We start from the raw sequence: 14,570 nt of genomic DNA, 5'->3' as shown, positions 1-14,570 counted from the left end.
AGGCGCAGAGAGTGCAAGGCGAGCCGCACACGTTTCGGTGGCTGAGAGAGGGCAGTTTTTGCTTCTGCATTTCCCAAGTAAGGACGCATGACAACAAGCGATTGCGGTGCTCATTTACAACATAGTGGTGATGAGTTTTCAGTACGTGTTCTTTTGAACGAGCAATGAGGTTGCTGCCTTGGACAGCTGACTGCACGCTCTCATTGTGCCACGTGATGAGTATTCACCAGGCTCGTTCAGTCATTAGTCACATTCCATCATTTGCCATAAGCAGATGCTGCAAGGTGATGTGGATATCAGTTCCCAGTCTTGTGGACGAGGACAAAAAGAGCACACAAGGGCTCAGCCGGGAGTTGAACCCGGGACCTCCCACACCCTAAGTGAGAATCATACCCCTAAACCAATGAGCCACGGCAGCAATTTCTATTTTCTCCTGTCAGCGAGCTTGAGGACGGGGGAGAGGCGTCATTCGCTCGTCCAGTCAGACCTTCATCAATAAGTCAAGAAAGCCGCAATTACACGACTGCCTTGCAGACGAAGGGCAGTGAACTTCACCCGGTAAGAGGGGAACAAGCGGCACTAGGCGACACCGAGGTATGAGCCCCAGCGAGGGGGGTTAGCTTGCATGGTACAGCGCTCGCTTTGCATGCGAGAGGTAGCGGGATCGTTTCCCACGTCCTCCAGGTGTGTGCTTAGAGCTTGATGTGCCGAAAGGTGTCCTTTAGCCTGTGGTCACACCTTGCATGGAGAGCGTCATGCAGCTGTCAATCATTTCACAGCCATGCCCCCTCTTCATCTTCTCTCTGCCTTAAGCGTCTCCGCCACTCTCTTGACATTTCATGTCAGCATGTCAGAAGTCCGAGTGACGTTTTTAATGGCTGAGTGAGGGCACGATGCTGAAGCAGAGAGGCCACTTCAGCCAGAGAGACTTGTGCTAGGTGAGATCTGAAAAACAGACTCGCAACAGAAACAGACCAAAAAAGTATCGGTGAGATCAAAAGGCAAATGCAACATCCAGCAGAGGGCGTCTGAAGATTAGGGAACGGGCGACTGAAATCCATATGAGGCAAACTTTCCGGCTGTGCACTGCAGCTGGCCTCGTTGGCGTAGTTGGTAGCGCGTCAGTCTCTTTATCTGAAGGTCCTGAGTTTGATCCTCACACGGGGCATGGCTGCTTGCTCTTTTCAAACACTTGCGGCAACTGTTCGCTCATAACCACGTCTGGAATGCGTGACCTTTACACGGGGGAGAAGCAACGCCGCATCCCTTTTCTAAAGAACATTCATATTCAGAAATAAGTCAAGAAATTTGCCATTACTTTTGCTGTCAGCCTGCCCATGTTGCCAAAGAAAGATTCACTCGGCGTCAACATGACAGAACAGCGATCACTTGAAAACACTGTTCCACACTCCGTAAGCAAGAACTTCAGTGTTTGCAGTCACCCGATATGCCGATAGTCAAAGGAGCACAAAACACGAAGCGTCAAAAGACAAGATGAGTTGATGGAAAGAGCGTTGAATTGATGAGCACAAAAGTTCAGCTCGTACAATAGGCAACGAAGGTCCCGGCGTCATCATCGCACTTGAAAGGACTGCCTTGCAGACTAAGGGCAGTGGGAGGTTGCTGTTTTGAGATGGAGGCATTTGGATGGTGGGCCGAGATCTATTCTTCTTAAGGAATTCTTCATCGTGAAAGATCGGTCCACAGATCATCCAAAGAACTTACAAATTTTTGGGACTCAGGGAATCACGTCTTGAAAATACGGCTTGGACGCGTAACGGCATTCTATCCAACTATCCAACTGCAGGACTTGAGGGTTTTTTGTGCTTTGTTCTGTTTTCGTTGACATCGCATTCGTAAGAGCGTCAAAAAAAGGCAATTCCAGCATCTAACACGAATAAAAGGGCTATTGAAACTGCAGGGCTGCGCAGCTTCTAAAATCCTTGCACACAATTCTTCGTTATTGTTACTTCCTTCTTTCTGTCTAACAAAGTTCCCTTTTCCTGACCGGACGGGGAGACTATCATTCCAACTTGAAGCCAGCCTTAAGTTCTCCGAGGCGCATTTGTCTGCTAGCATGCATTTTGTGAATTTTTTTTTTGTTGTTGTTAAACCAAAAGCGACTTTGAAAAAGGTTTCCACCGCCGCCCAGCACTCTATGTTAGACTGTATCAAGAAAGCAACGCGCGCTGCAGCCGTGGCCGAGTGGTTAGGGCGATGGCTTAGAAAGCCGTCGGGGTCTCCCCGCGAAGCTTCGAGTCCTGCCGCCTACGGTGTCGTCGTGTGTCTGCGCAACAAAGGAAAAGCACCCGTTTCGCTTTTCCCCCGACTTTTAAAACACGAATGATCTGGATTTCTACATGAATGGCTCTTAAAATGTGATCTGATCTTCATCTGACGCATAATAATAAATAAAGACAGTCTTGTTTAACAAACAACACACAACATTTTACATTGTCAATTCAGTTCAAATCAATGTATTTCTATATAGCGCCTTTCACAACAAGGTTGTCCCAAGGCACTTAACAATGCAAGTTGTTAAGAGCCTTGTGTCTAATATGCCGCCTAGATTACGTGCTGTCTCTTTGAGGCAAATGTTTAAATCCTCTGAGTTAAGTGCTGAAGTTATAGTAGTCCTATCAGTATTGTTGCCTCCGATCAACAGATCCTCAGTTTTCTCAGAGTTGAGTAACAAAAAGTTTTCACACATCCAAGTCTTTCCTTCATTAATGCATTTAACTAAAGTGATAATAGAAGAGTTGTCATTTGGTGGAAACAAAATGTTTATTTGAGTGTCATCAGCATATGAATGAAAGTTAATATTATTTTTTCGTATTATCCTACCTAGCAGCAGCATGTAGAGAGAGAGAGCAATATTGGTCCCGGCACTGATCCGTCTGGTACCCCAAATTGAACTGGTGACGTTGATGAAGCAGTACAATTATTAGATATTTGAACATAATGAAAACGATGAGTAAAATGTGAAGTAAACCACTGAAGGACGGTTCCAGATAAGCCAACCTCAAACTCAAGCCTGTGTAACAAAACAGAGAGGTCAACCGTGTCAAAGGCAGCTCTAAGATCTAGAAGCACAAGCACTGTTGCATTCCCCGCATCAGTAGCTAAGAGAATATCATTTACGACTCTCGATAATGCAGTTTCAGAAACCAGACTAAAATTTCTCAATTATATTATTTGAATCCAGATACGATTGACGTTGGGCAACAACTATTCTCTCAAGACTTTTAGATTGAAATGGGACCTTTGAGACAGGCCTGTAGTTGTTAAGAACTTGTGGATCCAAATTTGACTTCTTAAGGAGCGGTCTAACAACTGCTACCTTAAATTGATCAGGTACAACGCCTGACGCAAGCGATGCATTCATCATACTAATTATAGGTCCTGCCAGTCCTTCGAGGGAATCTTTGACTAGCTGAGTGGGGATGGGATCTAGCGAACAGGTGGTTGACTTTGTCTTACGTCTGTGTTCATGAGTCCACCATAAGAAGAAATCTGAACAGGAGTGGTGATCATCCGAGGTCACCACGGAGGAAACCACTGCTCTCCCCAACAAAAAAACCACCACTGCCCCTCTCAAGTTTGCTAAAGACCACATGGATGTTCCACAGCAACTCCTGGAACAATGTTCTGTGGACAGACGTGACAAAAGTTGAACTTGTTGGTAAATGTGCACAGCGTTATGTTTGGAGATAACAAAACACTGCATACCAACTCCAAAACCTCATCCCACCTGGGAAGCATGGCGGAGGCTGTACGGCTTGCAATCATCGAGGGACCGATGAATTCCAAGATGTATCAGGAAATTCTACAGCAGAATGTCAGGGTGTCTGCCTGTGATCTAAAACTCGAAAGACGCTGGGTCATGCAGCATGACAAAAATAAAGGGGTACATCAACAAAAGAGTGGCTGAAACAGAAGAAATTCCGTATTTTGGGATGGCCAAGTAAGAGTCCTGACCCCAATCCCATTGAAGTGCTGTGGCATGATCTGAAGCAGGCCGTTCAGCGCAAGACATCCCAAAAATATACATGAACTGAAACAGTTTTGCATAGAGGAATAGGCCAAAATACCTCCTAACCGCTGCTCAGGTCTGACCAGCCGCTACAGAAAGTGGGGGTTGAGGTTTTTGTCAATAAAGGAGGTTCCACTAGCTCCTTAATATAAGGGTTCACGTACTTTTTCCATCAATGACCTTGATTGTTTAAAACATTTGTTAAAACAGCAATGTCAAATGTTGGGCGTGTGTTGTTTGTTAAATCAGACTCTCTTTATTGATTATTATGACTTAGATAAAGATAAGATCACATGTTAGGAGCCATTCATGCAGAAATCCACATCATTCCGAAGGGCTGTTTACAAAAGTTTTTCTTCCAACTGTATGTGAGAGAAAAGCAGAGACGCTCACTGAGTAAGGTGGGGTTGCAGCTTTGCAAATTGCAAGGAGATTTGTACTCTCAAAAGGGGACAGGAGCACCCCAGATGGGACTCGAACCCACAATCCCTGGCTTAGAGTGCCAGTGCCAGTGCCTTAGCCATTAGGCCACTGCGCCACACTGGGTGAGGTTGATCACGCTGATGAAGAGCCAGTTTTTTTTTCCTTTGCTATTTCAAAGGGATCCCCAAAAATAAGGGAAGTTAGGCAGCAGAAGGTTTACTGTGACCTGAGAAGGACCGGCATCCAATCACGGTGGTACACACACACACGCTCTCACTCATCTGAGCTACACGGCTACCAAGATGATCTCAGGTGCGCCGAGCTGGTACGGAACATATTGAACTGATCGACGGCGAATTGTCTCTCAGACAGGCTTTTCACCTCTGAGCTCCCTGACTGACAGTGATCAGCTAGGTAGTGAAACAGTCAGCTGCTTCTAAGCCTTAAACAGCTGCATCTCGGCGCTTCCAAGGAGAGATGATTTGAAAGCCGAACATCGCCCATTGGGAACACCTTACTATCACTAGTTTAAGAGACTCTTAAGGTCTTGCAGAGGTGCCTGTCTAATAGCATGCGCTTTTCAAGCTATAGGTGTTTAGGCTGAGGCAGAATGCCTGTTAACAAAATGTTTTTCTAAAGGGGCCTCGCACTCTTTTCCAAGCAATGGTCACCATCCCCACCAAGTGTCACAATGTAGTCATGTCCTAGGACGTCACCTGTTAGTCTCCATTTGTCTGCCACCAACACTTTAGGTTACGGGGTCACAACCGCACCCCGGAGCACAGAGGAGCCGTTGGCGTTCTGGTGGCGCAGATTGGGCTGAAGGTGGGGCGCTTGAATCTCGCTGTTGGAGGCCGTCTGAAACTGACCCAAGCCTTTCCCTTGAATTAAATGTAAATAAGATATGAACCCCAGATGCACATGGAATCAATCACGTGTTTCCTTTGAGCCGTTTCAAAGACTGCTCCAGAGTTTACCTTGCACAGATGCGCAAAGATTAATGATGGGGGTGCATGCTTCCAGGCGCCTTACAACTGTAGGGACTGATTAGAGACAATTCGTAGCGTGTGTTCGTTTCCATATACGCCCCGTGTTGCAATGGTAGGATGAAGTCAAATATGGCTTGGACGTGTAACAGCATTCTATCCAACTGCAGGACTTGAGGGGTTTTTTGTGCTTTGTTCTGTTTTCATTGACATCGCATTCGTAAGAGCGTCAAAAAAAGGTAATTCCAGCATCTAACACGAATAAAAGGGCTATTGAAACTGCAGGGCTGCGCAGCTTCTAAAATCCTTGCACACAATTCTCCGTTATTGTTACTTCCTTCTTTCTGTCTAACAAAGTTCCCTTTTCCTAACCGGACGGGGAGACTTTATCATTCCAACTTGAAGCCAGCCTTAAGTCCTCTGAGGCGCATTTGTCTGCTAGCATGCTTTTGTGAAAGTTCAAATTTGGACAAACAATCTGTGGCGTTTAGCGTGACATAGTCTTGCAGGCATCGTGCTGTCTCACTGCAATACTATACCGCTGGAGGAAACAGTCCATCTGGCCATGAAACTCATTTGAACGTCTAGCTACAGCAACTAACAATATCATGATTTATTCAGGATGTGTGGAATCAGAACATCCCGGAGACAGCTTCCGAAATCGTGAGCATTCTCTGGTGGTGTCCTGCTGGGATCCTGTGGGCGTGTGTTGGTGGTATAGTGGTGAGCATGCAAAAGCCACTGCATTGGCCAGGAATCGAACCCGAGCCTCTTACTTGGCAGGCAAGAATTCTTCCACTGAACCACCAATGCTCAATACCTGTACCTTTAAAAAAGACGCTTTTTTGGTGCTCTGTTCAAAAAGCGTCGACATCTGTTTCCAGCTGCAAAATGCCATCCGCGGACACTGAAGAATTTATTTATTTAGACACCGCTCAGAATCCCCTGTAAGATTCTCCCTCAGTTCCTTTGAGCAGTGTTTTACCTCTTTCAAAAGGCTTCACTTTCCTAGTCACATTCCAAGGCTCATCGAACCCGGGCTGTTTCCTCCAGCGGTATAGTATTGCAGTGAGACAGCACGATGCCTGCAAGACTATGTCACGCTAAACGCCACAGATTGTGTTTGTCCGTTCGTGTCTGTCGTCCTGCAACCACGGGAAGTGGGACACAAACATGCTGCAATGCTTTCAGGACGTTAGGATTTGTTTATGCAACATCCGAGAAGAGTACTTGTGGCTTGAATGTGAACTGTACGTGCCCGCCCCCTTTCCTCTGTAGTGCATGAGTTCCTCCCGGCATGCCCTTCGTCATTGTTCTGTCATCTTGTATTTAAAGGGTTGTATTCCTGCTGCTGAAAATAAGCAACGGTTTTCTCACAACGCCCTTTGTTTCCGACGGAGCCCTTGTCTGTCATGAAATTCTTCAAAACCTCAAGCTAGAAGAAGAAGACGACAAATATGAAGCGTTACAGCAACGACATGCCATGAGACGATTGATAACGATTTCCGTAGGATCCCCGCGGTTGCCTGGCAACCGTCAGCTTTGCGCAGTGGCAGTATCGTAGCCTGTGAGGTTTCGCCGAGGCGCGATTATTACTAGTTGAAAACTTTTCCCAATACCCCCCTTCCGCCGGTTTGCAATACAATCGGCGAAAGCAATTTTTGACAGTCTAGTCAGAGACTGAGCAAGGTGTTTAAAGACAGATTTTGTCATGGTGACATCATGATAGAAAGAAACGAGCTTGTTACGTTTCAACAGAAACGCTCTTTAGCTCTTTCAGCGTTATGCAGAGAACAGCGTCTGTCGAGATCACTTTTGAGTCAGCGCGAAACGCCGTGTGCTGTCAGTTTGATTTCATATTGCTTGTAGCGGCGCCCGGCTTTTGTCTGTCAAACGTTAGGTTGCGCTTCTTCATGCTGCATCGTCGGCATGAGTGGAGCTTTATAAACGTCTGTACTTACTGCGCCCCATAAGAAATCGTTTGTCCCCGTTCAAAAGAGATTGTGCGATGTCCTGCAGCAAACCTTTGACAGTTTGAAAAGAGGAATTTATTCTGCTTCCTGTGCGTGCAGTAGTTACAAAGTTGAACGCCTTTACACGATCTGCTGCAGTTTTCAGTGGGCGGGCTTTGTCAGATGGCTTGGAAAAACGCACTGTGTTTCGGCTCGGGAAACATCATGAGCAGTGTCCTGCATGTTTTCTGTGTATAGCTGTCTTTTAACGCATACAGAATTCATTCGAAATCATTGATTTCTCCAATTAACAAGGGTCCCTTAAAGGATGAGTCAAAGTAACGTCTAATCGGATTAGTTTCCTTAGAGCTGGTTCAGAGTTTGCTCAAGAGTTTACCTTTCACAGATGCGCAAAGAAGAATGTTGGGGGTGCACGCTTCAAAGCTCCTTACAGCTGTAGGGAGTGATTCGAGACGATTCGTGGCGTGTGCTCGTTCCCATATACCGTACGCCCCGGGGTGCAGTGCTAGGATGACATACAATACCGCTTGGGCACGTAACGGCGTTATATGCAAGTGCGGGACGTGAGGGTTTTCGTTTGTTCGTTTTGTTTTGCTCTGCTTTGCTTTGTTTCGTGGTCAAGAGGCGTAAGGTAAGTCGTAATCCAGGGAGAACACTGGTGGCAAACAGTCCGAGGTGAGAGGCGAGGTCCAAAGTCGAAAAGGCAGAAGGGGAGTCCAATATCCAGAATAAACGAGGTAATGGAAAAACGCCAGGTAGAGCTCTCAAGGAGCAGACTCAATACCGAGCAGCGGGAAGCAGGTAAAGATGGTAAAAATAGCACTGCGTACCGCACGGTGGAGTGTGTGCAGGTGGGTAAACTCGTGCGGCGGCGTTTGTTAATAATCACCCACTGCTGGTGCTGATTAGATCGCTTATGAGTTGGTCTTAACTGCCTGGCGGTCATGACAAGCTCCTCTTTAAGCTGTGGTTTAGTTTTGCATTCATGTGTTTCTAGAGCAGTTATTTATAGGGGTGGGTGGGTCTTTCACAGAGGCTCAGGACAAATCCCCCACATGAAATTTTACTGTGTGCGTTCAGACAGTCACAGGTCAAGAGCCAGGCAGGAGGACAATGAACAGAAGAGCCAACGAACTAAAAATAAAAGAACGAATATGAAAAAGCCACCATCTTTTTCTTTTTGACATTTTCCGACTTTCATGCAAGCCAGGACAAAGTTGCTCGTAGCTACTTGTGGATTCAAATACTCTATCGAGTGCTTTGATGAGTTTTTGCAATTTGATTGTCGTCCTGTCAGCCTGTTTCTGTTTTTTTTTTCAATCTAGTCATAGAAAGTAAGAGGGAAATGATGGAGCAATCAATAACCGCTCCGGAAAAATGGCAGAAAGAAATGGCCCGTCACTAAGGACATTTGTGAAGCAGAGGAGTGACATCACCACAAAGGCGACTTATTCTGCTGATCGTTTTGGTGAATAATGATTGAGGCGCGTTAAGAGAAAGGTAGCTGCGTCAGCATGCTTAGGCTGCAAAGGATCAAGCAAAGGTTTACTCCATGCTGAAAAGAGAAGAAAAGAAGCACAACGTTTCGACTGTGGAGCCTTCTACGCCATCTTCTTTAGCGGTGATGATGTTTACATTGGAAAAACTGAGACATCCCTGGGTGGGCTTGAACCACCAACCTTTCGGTTAACAGCCGAACGCGCTAACCGATTGCACCACAGAGACTGATGGCCGCTTGTGCTCCCTACATTTGCAGGTTTATGGTCAAAGAAAACAATCACTTGCGCTTCTTGCAGCCGGCAATCTTTTTCCACTGACAACCAAGAAATGGATTTCATCTTTCACAAGCTGTATGGATTTCTTCAAAAACAAGTTATTCCAGAAAAGAAAATGAATTCTTGCATTAAACTGAACCAAGCTGTACATGTTTGTCTGAAATGATACATTCGGCACAACAAGACACGGAGAGAGGCACCGCTGGTATTCAGACCCAGGATCGCCTGCTTACTAGGCGGGCACTTTAAGCCACTAGGGAACAGCGCTAGCGGAGCACCGCGCTTTTACAGACACTTGGACACATCTGCGTTCGGTGTGCACTTAACCTGCTCTCTGAGCCCGTTGCCTCCGTCCCATTTAATAGCAGAACTGACGCCAAGAGAAATGATGAGAAATGGCATTTATCGGGCACTTTTCATGTCCAAGGAGCTCAATGCCCTTGACACCTCCCCAAGGCGACAGAGCTGTGCATTCTTTGGCGACACCATTTTTTCTTTTGTTTAATTTCTATACTTATTGATAGAATAAAAACGATATGTCATGTACTGTAAGGGAAATGTCTCTTTTCATGGTGAAAGCTAGCACCAGCAAATGTTGTGTTTAGAAGAAGTGATTTAACATGACACGTGACCTAATTTACCGGAGCAAAAGCTCACCCAGCAAGCCCTGCTTTACTTCTACAGGAGAGAAGTACTGTAGAGTCTGCAAGGTGTTCAGCTGGGTAGCTACGTCAGCATGCCTCGGCTGCAAAGGAACAAGTAATAGGTTTATTGCATGCTGAAAAGAGAAGAACGGAAACACAGCGTTTCGACTGTGAGGTCTTCTCACACCTGAAGAAGCCTCACACCTGTAAAAGGCTCCATGGTTTTCTTTCTTCTCTTTTCAACATGGAATACACCTATTGTCTGCAAGATGTGACAATTTCATGGTGTTTTGGAAGAAAACCTTTTTTCTTTGAATTCAAAATCAATCGGAATTTCAGCACGACACATCAACACTTTTTCTGTTTTAAGGAGATGATATTTTAAACCTGATAAAAATAGTAGGAAACACAAGTTTCTTGCTGTGAAAATTTAGATGGGGAAGTGTACTACTAGTAGCAGTGTAGAGCTCTCTGTGGTGGAGTGCAAGTGCATGTTCTATGGGCCAGTGGCGTAATGGATAACGCGTCTGACTTCGGATCAGAAGATTGTAGGTTCGAGTCCTGCCTGGCTCGTGAGGCTTTTAAACCTCTCAGGTTCCTCGGTAACAGGTTGCCGTCATGTATATGAACTATAGAAAAGCATTTGCCACAACCCGTAAATTAGCACGCTAGTGAACACAGAACTGTATGGAGATCATCTCCAGCTCCGAGCTCAATTGCAATGAAAAAACATGCAGAACAGAACTGGAGAGCAGCTGAATTTGTGCTCGGTAGGGTGGGGAGGACTCAGCATTGCTATTGTTCTAATTGGCATGAACTGCAGGGGATCTGAATCAGAACATGTCAGTTAGTTCGATCATTGCGTCAATATGTAGGCCACGTTAATACGGAATTATTACTTTGTCTGTCTCGTCTTTGTATATAGCTGAATGTCCCTGACAATTTCATGTTAGTTTTTAAGAACGACATTGGTGCTAATAGATACACATATAGCATATAAGGAACACGTAAAAGTTTAGTCCATGCTGAAAAGATAAGAAAACCGCCACAACGTTTCATCTTGGAATACATCTTTACTTGTTGTTTTGCAGCCTACCCATTCTGACCTAACTCCTCCCTTGAAATTCCCTAACAGATAAGGGTACGTAACGGCTCATGCGATGCTCAGTTGCAATTTGTCCCAAAACAAACAAGAACAGCAGCTGAGGGTTTGAGTTTGAACATGCACTGTATTAAAGCAGCTTTTATTTCCATTGATAAATGCTAGATATTCCTACAGAGATTCTCCAGGTGAGTAAGCGATTCCTGTTTCTGTTTCTATTTCTGTTTCATATATATATACAGTATATATATATATGTTACATGTGTCTCTGCAATAGTACAAATGTGTTATACACTATCAGGGGCTGCTTTTTTGTGCACCTCATCTACAACAAGGGTTTTTTTTTCATTTATGTTTGTGGACCTTCACCATTTGAGGAAGTGAGTTAGATAAGAAAGTTACAGGTATGGTGAGCAATGACTGACAAAGGCACGTACTGCGTATTCCTTACAGAAGTGTAAGCAATTTGTTCTAAAAACACCGGCTAAAGTCCAACATCGTTAGCAATCTTATTACTTAAACAGAATTAACATCAATAAACTGTAAGGTGCTGGTACATGCGAGTAGATTTGATCTTCTATTAAACAAAAATGCAATTACAGCTCTAAAAAGGTCAACCTAGACTTCTGGAACAGATCTGTTCAGGTCATCGCTGTTCCTCTGACCTTGTGAGTCTTTGGAATTTTAAAAGTGTATTTTGCTTGCCTTTCATGTGGTCTGTGTACAAGTCACTGTGGCGTATGCGGTCCTACACAGCCTTGCTATAGACGTGACGAGCCTCCGCTATGTTGCAATGGAGAACAGGTTCAGTACGGAGCTGCCGAGAAAATTCAGCTGGAAAGCTCGTTGCAGAAAAGCATCGGTATCTGTGTCCAGCGGCAAAGCATCCTTCGTGGGTGCTGAAGAATCGATTTCACAGGCTGCGGGTCCAGGCGATTTAGAGTGTTAAAGGTCCCAGCGAAAACGAAACGGCGCTGGTCCTTTTACACGCACGCACGCAACCAAATGCAAAGGACGCCGTAGTCGGCAGGATTTGAACCTGCGCGGGGAGACCCCAACGGATTTCAAGTCCGTCACCTTAACCACTCGGCCACGACTACAGCGAGCGCCGCGGCCGCTGCCTTCTTGCTACAATCGAACAGGGAGTGCGAGGCGGCGGCGGCAGCGGAGGCAACTTTTTTCAAGTTCGCTCTCCGTTTAAGAAACCTTTTACGCCATACGTGCAAGCACACACACACACACCTCAGAGGACTTAAGGGTGGCTTCAAGTTGGAATGATAAAGTCTCCCCGTTCGGACATGAAAACAGAACGTTCTTGGACAGAAAGCAATCAACAACGGAGACATGTGGACGACGATTTTAGTCACTGCACTTTGAATAGCATTTTTGCTCCAGTTACAGGAGATGCACCAATGGCCCTTGACCTACGTTCTTACCAATGCCTTGAACATTCAAACAAAACAGCCCTCAAGTCCTGCGGTTTAATATAACGCTGTTACGTGTCGAGGCAGTATTTGACTCTGTCCTACCGTTGAGACACGGGGCGTATATGGAAACGAACACATGCTACGGATCGTCTCTAATCGGTCCCTACAGTTGGAAGGCTCCTTGAAGCGTGCACCCCCATCATTCATCTTTGCGCATCTGTGAAAGGTAGACTCTTGAGCAATGTTTGAGCCAGCTCTAAGGCAACTAGTGCTATTGGACAGAGACCTCTGGAAGATCCTAAGAGTCTCTTAACACCACTTCCAGCAGCAAGCTTAATTGTTCGCTGGAGGTCTCCCACCCAGGTACTGACCAGGCAAAGAATCACCACTACATTGAATGAGGAAGTTAATCCTGAAATCCAATTACATATCTCAAGGTAAGACAAATCAATAAGAACATGTCTTAGTATTACTTTGTTTACATTAGTATGGCACTGAGTTGGAGCTCCTCTTTAAGCTGTGGTTTAGTTTTGCATTCATGTGTTTCTAGAGCAGTTATTTATGGGGGTGGGTGGGTCTTTCACAGAGGCTCAGGACAAATCCCCCGCCTGAAAGTCTAATGTGTGCGTTCAGACAGTCACAGGTCAAGAGCCAGGCAGGAGGACAATGGACAGAAGAGCCAACGAACTAAAAATGAAAGAACAAATATGAAAAAGCCACCATCTTTTTCTTTTTGACATTTTCCGACTTTCATGCAAGCCAGGACAAAGTTGCTCATAGCTACTTGTGGATTCAAATACTCTATCGAGTGCTTTGATGAGTTTTTGCAATTTGATTGTCGTCCTGTCAGCCTGTTTCTGTTTTTTTTTTCAATCTAGGGATGGAAAGTATTAGGGAAATGATGGAGCAATCAATAACCGCTCCGGAAAAATGGCAGAAAGAAATTGTCCGTCACTAAGGACATTTGTGAAGCAGAGGAGTGACATCACCACAAAGGCGACACATTCTGCTGATGGTTTTGGTGAATAATGATTGAGGCGCGTTAAGAGAAACGTAGCTGTGTCAGCATGCGTAGGCTGCAAAGGATCAAGCAAAGGTTTACTCCATGCTGAAAAGAGAAGAAAAGAAGCACAACGTTTCTACTGTGGAGCCTTCTGCGCCATCATCTTTAGCGGTGATGATGTTTACATTGGAAAAACTGAGACACGCGTCCCTGGGTGGGCTTGAACCACCAACCTTTCGGTTAACAGCCGAACGCGCTAACCGATTGCGCCACAGAGACTGACGGCCACTTGTGTTCCCTACATTTGCAGGTTTATGGTCAAAGAAAACAATCACTTGCGCTTCTTGCAGCCGGCAATCTTTTTCCACTGACAACCAAGAAATGGATTTCATCTTTCACAAGCTGTATGGATTTCTTCAAAAACAAGTTATTCCAGAAAGGAAATGAATTCTTGCATTAAACTGAACCAAGCTGTACATGTTTGTCTGAAATGAGACATTCGGCACAACAAGACACGGAGAGAGGCACCGCTGGTATTCAGACCCAGGATCGCCTGCTTACTAGGCAGGCACTTTAAGCCACTAGGGAACAGCGCCAGCGGAGCACCGCGCTTTTACTTGGACACATCTGCGTTCGGTGTGCACTTAACCTGCTCTCTGAGCCCGTTGCCTCCATCCCATTTAATAGCAGAACTAACGCCAAGAGAAATGATGAGAAATGGCATTTATCGGGCACTTTTCATGTCCAAGGAGGTCAATGCCCTTGACACCTCCCCAAGGCGACAGAGCTGTGCATTCTTTGGCGACACCATTTTTTCTTTTGTTTAATTTCTATACTTATTGATAGAATAAAAACGATATGTCATGTACTGTAAGGGAAATGTCTCTTTTCATGGGGAAAGCTAGCACCAGCAAATGTTGTGTTTAGAAGAAGTGATTTAACATGACACTTGACCTAATTTACCGGAGCAAAAGCTCACCCAGCAAGCCCTGCTTTACTTCTACAGGAGAGAAGTACTGTAGAGTCTGCAAGATGTTCAGCTGGGTAGCTACGTCAGCATGCCTCGGCTGCAAAGGAACAAGTAATAGGTTTATTGCATGCTGATGTAGCGGCGAGGCTTATTAATAAGGCAGAATTAAGTGTTTCCGAGCTTCCCAAATGAGGCCTCATTTCTCTGTTCATCTCTGTGGTGGAGCCACAGAGA

The 14,570-nt window shown here is 45.4% G+C and overlaps 6 non-coding genes across 6 annotated transcripts; 3 read left to right on the top strand and 3 right to left on the bottom strand.

The window, feature by feature from the left end:
- The first annotated feature begins 1,095 nt into the window (after positions 1-1,095).
- On the top strand, positions 1,096-1,168 carry trnak-cuu (transfer RNA lysine (anticodon CUU)). Its single transcript has one exon. It is a non-coding gene; the product is annotated as a tRNA-Lys (tRNA).
- A 5,812-nt stretch (positions 1,169-6,980) lies between these two features.
- Positions 6,981-7,122, top strand: LOC148632586 (U4 spliceosomal RNA). The gene has a single exon (XR_015934262.1). It is a non-coding gene; the product is annotated as a U4 spliceosomal RNA (small nuclear RNA).
- Positions 7,123-9,066: 1,944 nt separating this feature from the next.
- Positions 9,067-9,140, bottom strand: trnan-guu (transfer RNA asparagine (anticodon GUU)). Its single transcript has one exon. It is a non-coding gene; the product is annotated as a tRNA-Asn (tRNA).
- Positions 9,141-10,334: 1,194 nt separating this feature from the next.
- trnar-ucg (transfer RNA arginine (anticodon UCG)) lies at positions 10,335-10,407 on the top strand. Its single transcript has one exon. It is a non-coding gene; the product is annotated as a tRNA-Arg (tRNA).
- A 1,547-nt stretch (positions 10,408-11,954) lies between these two features.
- On the bottom strand, positions 11,955-12,036 carry trnas-uga (transfer RNA serine (anticodon UGA)). Its single transcript has one exon. It is a non-coding gene; the product is annotated as a tRNA-Ser (tRNA).
- Positions 12,037-13,571: 1,535 nt separating this feature from the next.
- Positions 13,572-13,645, bottom strand: trnan-guu (transfer RNA asparagine (anticodon GUU)). The gene has a single exon. It is a non-coding gene; the product is annotated as a tRNA-Asn (tRNA).
- Positions 13,646-14,570: the final 925 nt, after the last annotated feature.

The sequence above is a fragment of the Lepisosteus platostomus genome, unplaced genomic scaffold (genome assembly GCF_059453375.1).
Source record: "Lepisosteus platostomus isolate fLepPlt1 unplaced genomic scaffold, fLepPlt1.hap1 Scaffold_60_H1, whole genome shotgun sequence".
Lineage (NCBI taxonomy): Eukaryota > Metazoa > Chordata > Actinopteri > Semionotiformes > Lepisosteidae > Lepisosteus > Lepisosteus platostomus.
The sequence above is the reverse complement of the archived record's forward strand: the minus strand, read 5'-3'. Positions and strand labels throughout refer to the sequence as shown.